This window comes from Schistocerca gregaria, chromosome 7 (genome assembly GCF_023897955.1).
Source record: "Schistocerca gregaria isolate iqSchGreg1 chromosome 7, iqSchGreg1.2, whole genome shotgun sequence".
NCBI lineage: Eukaryota > Metazoa > Arthropoda > Insecta > Orthoptera > Acrididae > Schistocerca > Schistocerca gregaria.
This window is the reverse complement of record NC_064926.1, coordinates 340,717,736-340,724,827: the sequence shown is the minus strand read 5'-3', so window position 1 is coordinate 340,724,827 and position 7,092 is coordinate 340,717,736.

Genomic DNA, 7,092 nt, shown 5'->3' with positions numbered 1-7,092 from the left:
ACGCGTTCTGCACGTCCAGCGCGAACGCTGGTCCAACTGAGGCGCCAGGTGGAAATGGCATGGCAAGCCGTTCCACAGGACTACATCCAGCATCTCTACGATCGTCTCCATGGGAGAATAGCAGCCTGCATTGCTGCGAAAGGTGGATATACACTGTACTAGTGCCGACATTGTGCATGCTCTGTTGCCTGTGTCTATGTGCCTGTGGTTCTGTCAGTGTGATCATGTGATGTATCTGACCCCAGGAATGTGTCAATAAAGTTTCCCCTTCCTGGGACAATGAATTCACGGTGTTCTTATTTCAATTTCCAGGAGTGTATTTTGCTGCCGTGACTCATTAAATTTATAGTTCGGCAAATTTCACATCTGTCAACACCTGCTTTCTTTGGTATTGGAATTATTATATTCTTCTTGACGTCTGAGGGTATTTCGCCTGTCTCATACATCTTGCTCACCAATGGTAGAGTTTTGTCATGACTGGCTCTCCCAAGGCTGTCAGTAGTTCTAATGGAATGTTATCTACTCCGGGGGGCTTGTTTCGACTCAGGTCTTTCAGTGCTCTGTCAAACTCTTCACGCAGTATCGTATCTCTCAAATCATCTTTATCTACATCCTCTATCATATCCATGAATTATCCTCAAGTACATCGCCCTTGTATAGACCCTCTATATACTCCTTCAACCTTTCTGCTTTCCCTTCTTTGCTTAGAACTTGGTTTCTATCTGAGCTCTTGATATTCATACAAGTGGTCCTCTTTTCCCCAAAGGTCTCTTTAATTTTCCTGTAGGCATTATCTATTTACCCCTTGTGAGATAAGCCTCTACATCCTTACATTTGTCCTCTAGCCATCCCTGCTTTGCCACTTTGCACTTCCTGACGATCTCATTTTTGAGGCGTTTGTATTCCTTTTTGCCTGCTTCATTTACTTCATTTTTATATTTTCTCCTTTCATCAATGAAATTCAATATTTCTTTTGTTACCCAAGAATTTCTACTAGCCCTCGTATTTTTACCTACTTGATTCTCTGCTGCCTTCACTACTTCACCCCTCAAAGCTACCCATTCTTCTTCTACTGTATTTCTTTCCCCCATTCCTGTCCATTGTTCCCTTATGCTCTCCCTGAAACTCTGTACAACCTCTGGTTCTTTCAGTTTATCCAGGTCCCATCTCCTTAAATTCCCACCTTTTTGCAGTTTTGTCAGTTTTAATCTACAGTTCATAACCAATAGATTGTGGCCAGACTCCACATCTGTCCCTGGAAATGTCTTACAATTGAAAATCTGGTACCTAAATCTCTGTCTTAGCATTATACAATCTATCTGAAACCTGTCAGTATCTCGAGGCTTCTTCCATGTATACAACCTTCTTTTATGATTCTTGAACCAAGTGTTAGCTATGTTATGTTCTGTGCAAAATTCTACCAGACGGCTTCATCTTTCATTTCTTAGCCCCAATCCATATTCACCTACTACGTTTCCTTCTCTCCCTTTTCCTACTCACGAATTCCAGTCACCCATGACTATTAAATTTTCGTCACCCTTCACTGTCTGAATAATTTCTTTTATTTCCTCATACATTTCTTCGTCATCTTTAGAGCTAGCTGGCATATAAACTAGTACTACTGTGGTAGGCGTGGGTTTCCTATATATCTTGGCCACAATAATGCTTTCACTATGCTGTTTGTAGTAGCTTACCCGCATTCCTATTTTCCTATTCATTGTTAAACCTACTCCAGCATTACCCATATTTGATTTTGTGTTTATAACCCTGTAGTCACCTGACCAGAAGTCTTGTTCATCCTGCCACCGAGCTTCACTAATTCCCACTACATGTAACTTTAACCTATCCATTTCCCTTTTTAAATTTTCTAACCTACCTGCCCGATTAATGGATCTGACATTCCACGCTCCGTTCCGTAGAACGCCAGTTTTCTTTCTCCTGGTAATGTGAGTCGCTATGTTGATGAAAATCTGGTTTGCTGTAAATACACGATGCAACGCTCATGAGCATTAGTTACCTTTGGGAATGGAAGTGGTGAGTACATGATAGTCAAGAATTCCTTTAAGATTACAGAAACACTGTTATCAACAGCTCATTGCGTTTGAACTAGATCGTGTAATAGGTATCCTAGAAACTGGATGTTCGTTCTTCAGTGCTGTTTAAAGACGTGACAGGAATATAGCCACTGTACGTTATTGCTGGCAGTGGTGGTTACGAGAGAGTGTGATCGCAAGAAGACCGGGCTCCAAGCGGCCACGTGCCGCTACCGAGAGATGGTCAAACCAGCGAACATTGGAGAACAGGGTGGAGCCCTGTTCTATTAAAACCTGGCTCTGCCTAGGTGCCAGTGGTGGCCCTGTGTTGGTTAGAACGAGGCAAGTTGAGGGCCTGTAACCAACCTTCTACGTGCTACACTGGACCTACATCGGGAGTTACGGTTTGGGGTGTGATTTCGTATGACAGAAGGATCACTCTCGAAGCTGTCCATGCATTCTGACTGCAAATTGGCACGGCAGTCTGGTGATTCGACCTGCTGTGCTGCCATTTATGAACTGTATTCCAGGGGGTGTCTTCCAGCTGGGTAACGCTTGGCCACATAGCTTTATTGTAGCCCAACATGCTCTGCAGAGTGTCGCCATGTTGCCTGCCTGCTCGATCACCGGATCCGAGAACATACGGTACGCCCTCGGACGACAACTCCAGCGTCATCCATAATCCGCTTTAATCGTCCTTATATTGACCGATCAAGTGCAAAACGCATGGAACACCATCGCACAAACTGACATGCGGCACCTGTATAAAACAGCGCATGCACCTTTGTATACTTACATTCAACATTTTGGTGATTACACCGGTTATTAATGTGTCGGCAGTTCACATTTGCAATGGCTTGCATCGCGCTTGCATTAACCTGTGACCTTGCAATATTCATCACTTAAATGTATTACCCACACAAAATTCATTACTCTAAATTAATTAGATTTTTTTTTTTTTTTTTTTTTTTTTGCTTTGATTTTTTCCGTCAGCGTATCTGAGTGTGCTGCTGATTTAAAAGTTGTTGGCCTGAGAAAAAGAATTTTTTCATCGTGTAATAATGATCAGTGCAGAACATCCATTCTGTGTATTTTATATAATTTCTTAAACCAGGGAAATTTTAAAGTTAATGTACAGGGGAAAAGATTAGCTAACTTAAGTATACTCAGATAGAGAATATTTTTGTCAAGGCATCATTTTAATTAATCGCTATGCATTCATTGGGGACTTATTTTAGATTCGTATTAAAGATGATGCCATCTGGGCCAGAATTAATATTCTCTGCACATCCAAGATTTGGAGTGTATGTAAGTTGACAGATGGTGGAAGAACATTCTATATTCAAATCCCCACAGACAGAATGCCACAATGCCGACCTTTCTGCTAGGATGGTTTTGGGTATTAACTGAGATTGGAAGAATTTGAGTTGTGATACGCGATTGAGTGATCGGCAGCATGACGACTTCAATCAACTTTGTGCCGCGCTGGGGTGCTGCTTGCTCATGTCAGTGTAGGGTGGAGCTCGGCTCATCAGTCACGAGTACTGCTACAGTCCTCGGCGAGTCTGGGGTAAAAGGTGCGACGCGCCTGCCTAAACGCAGGTACGAGGTTCGGAGGTGCTGTCCTAGAGCCAGGGGCAGACAGCTGTTGAGTGCACAGACGGGCTGTGAGCACGTTCTCTAGCTCGTTTGTAGTGACAGAACGTGGGAGTTCGCCAAGTGCACTGAGTCCAGCACCTATCAGGCACCCTCACCGTACGAGTCACGGATGCACGTCGCAGACTGCGGGACCAGGTGGCGGCATTGCACTCAACAACGCGTAAGATGCAGCTCAACTGTGGTGCCATCGCTACAGCAACGTGGGTCCCTCGGCAGTTCACACAACTCGAGCAGCTGCTGTACTACGCACCGGCTAGACTACAGTTTATCGCAAATATTTTTACTCAAGTTTTTTATTCTTTTATTTTACTTTAAAGTGGAGACAAAATAAAGAGTGATCCACGTTATCTCGGTACATCAGATGCTTTACTCAGTGAGATGACAGTAGAAATTGATGCCAGTGAGGTTAAGATAATTAAAGAAAGCAGAACCTAGAGCTGAAATGAATGGGATGCAAAAATACTGACTAGTAATTGTAAGAAATAAAAATTAAGTGGAAAGGGAGCTAGACTAAACGGCTACGAATAAAAGAGAGTTAAACGTAAAGCAGAAATGGAAGCTAGATGTAAAAAATAATGAAAAGAATACAAAATCCTGTACGATATGAAGATTTAGAGAGAAGAGAGGCATTAACAGGCAAGTGTAGCCAAGTGAATGAGAATAAAGAAACTTTGAACACTGATCAGTTGGTAAAAAATTGTCAAGTAAATTATACAGAGGACGTACCGGAAAGTCAGCCATTAGTACCGAAGCACATAGATAGTGAACAATATGATTTTAGCACTAGTTGAAATGTAGGGATTACTCGTGTATCACCATGAAGGCATGCAGCTAAGTAAGTAAGGAGAGGTGAAATTTGCAAATATTAACATAGATCACAAGGAACATGAAGTTAGATACTATGGATGTCTGTCAGAATAGACTGTTCGCTTTGTAACCAGTTGTACACACTTCAATAGCTGACCAGTGGCCCACGGGAATACAAATATTAATGGCTTGCTTGTGCCACGCATATTAAGAAGTACTAAGAACCTAAAAACATAGTACTCGTAACAGCTGTAATTATAACTCTGCAAACGAAGTGGTTATTGATGTAACTGTCCTCAGTCACATCTACACTTATATCCCTAACGCCCTCTATAGTTGGATCTAAACACCTTCCAGAGTAAATCAAGGAAAGGAATAGAGCATATTTTGAGGTAAACACTTCCATCTTTTATCCCTGCAGTAAGTTAAACACTGTTACGTGTTTTTTTTGCGTTCATTTTCAATTTGTATTGTATGATTGCTCTTCCTTCTTAGCCATATCCCACTATCGATCTCTCCTTCAAATACCTATTATCCACAAAAAAAATAATTTTCTTCAATATACCTTACTTCATATCAAAATTCCAGTGCGGTCGCCTCCCTCCATATCTGCGGTCCAGTTGCCTTTGCAGTTTTCTTATTGCTGCAGTTTCCCATTACAAATGTAATATCTTGGATTTCACTTAATTTGTTCTACAGGCTTATTGGAAGAAAGTGCAAGTGATATTGAAATGAAAATCTTTACAAAGAGATAGACACAACACAGTATATTAATCTAACGCGCTAAATACAAGATAACGGCGTCAGTTCTGATATTTCTCCCACGAAGTAATACCTATCAATGTCATTCCCATTTCATCTGAGCCAGCTCTTTGCTATCAGACTTCGATTTATTAACAATGATACGTCACTAACGCGTTGGGGATGGCTGGAATGCGTTAGCAATAAATTAATCTATAATAATTATACAACAAGTATGTGGATATATAAAATTAAAAGTACAATATCAATTTCACTACTAGTGTCGTAAAAGTAAACTGAATCTCAGAATATCAGGTAGTCATTGTTCTATCACTAGGAAATAATTCATCTTCAGAATTTAGCTAACAGATGTTCAGCAGTGCACTAAACATATTCGCAAGCATCATTGGGCAACTGCCTCGTGCCTCTCATTCTATGTATTTGCCTGTGCAGGACGGCCGTCGTCACTCCATCGGTCTATCCACTTACATGCTTCCAGCTGTCCCGCCACTTCACCACGAAAAGGTGACCTCAGCACACTAAAGCTGCGACAAAGGCAGTTTGGCAGCGGAGTTACAGCATGTGAAAACAGTTTTCCGGAAGAACGCTATTAACCATCACCACATAAAACGTGCCATACAACCAAAGATGGCTATGTTACGGCCTGCAGAGAAAGAAGAGAAAGGTTTTTCCTTACGTCAGTAACACATCCACGAAAATTGGAAAAATACCTCGGAAACATAGCGACGAGTTAGTAACATGTCCGCCGCACTAAACGAAAGTGATGTTGAGGTCTGTTGAGGGAAACGCACGAGCCTGAAAATTGGAAATGTTCTGTGTCCTCTGCCAATGTGGGAAAACAAATATAGGTCAGCACAGAAAAGGTATACGGACAACAAGCGTCACACAGGGAACAACGAACATAGGCAGCTATGAGCAAAACATAAATTAAGTTAAAACACGCCAGTACATCAGAAATTGTGGAGATCCGTCTACATGATGAGCGGATAAATGAAGACAGCAGTTTGCAACTAAATAAGGCCTTGGTCCCTGCTTTGAACGTGCTCCAATCAAAATAACAGTCTGTAGGAAGGTCCATTCGAGTCACGACAACTGTCAAATGAAGTAGACACCGATAGATGTCTGTTGTCAAGACATCGTGATTCTAACCTGCGGTAGCTATTGTAGCAAACGAATTAAATCAATAGCTCATTCTGTGTTAAATTGGTAGGATCGGTGCAGTTTTAAAAGCGATTGCGGCCTTTTCTTTCTTTGAGTCAGAATCTATCGACATCACTTACGTTATTTACATATTTTTGGAAATTTGTGGTAAGGGCTTATGGGACCAAACTGCTGAGGTCATAGGTCCCTAAGCCTACACACTACTTAATCTAACTTACGTTATGGACAACACACACACATCCATGCCCAAGGGAGGACTCGAACCTCCGATGGGGGGAGTCGCACGGATATTGACAAGGCGTCCTAGACCACGCGGGTACATCGCGCGGCTACATATATATATATTACGAAAATTAGCAATAAGCTCCCAATGACACATTTATATGCCTTTTTATCGTACGTTAATCCATTACGTCCAATAGGTACGCCTTGGCTCAATTGGTTCAGTGCTGCTGAAGCCAACTGCTGGCAATACGCAGATGACCACGCGTACGGCTAACCTGACCCATCAGCAACAGTGTATATAAGACGGAGACAAGCGGAAGACAGTCATCGGGAGCACCTGAAAATGGCGAAAGGTCAGCTTGCCGATCGTTGCACCATTTTCACGACGCCACCAGGCTCAACACGCGACTGGAAGGAGAAACTCATCTTTCGTTCGTCCTCGCAG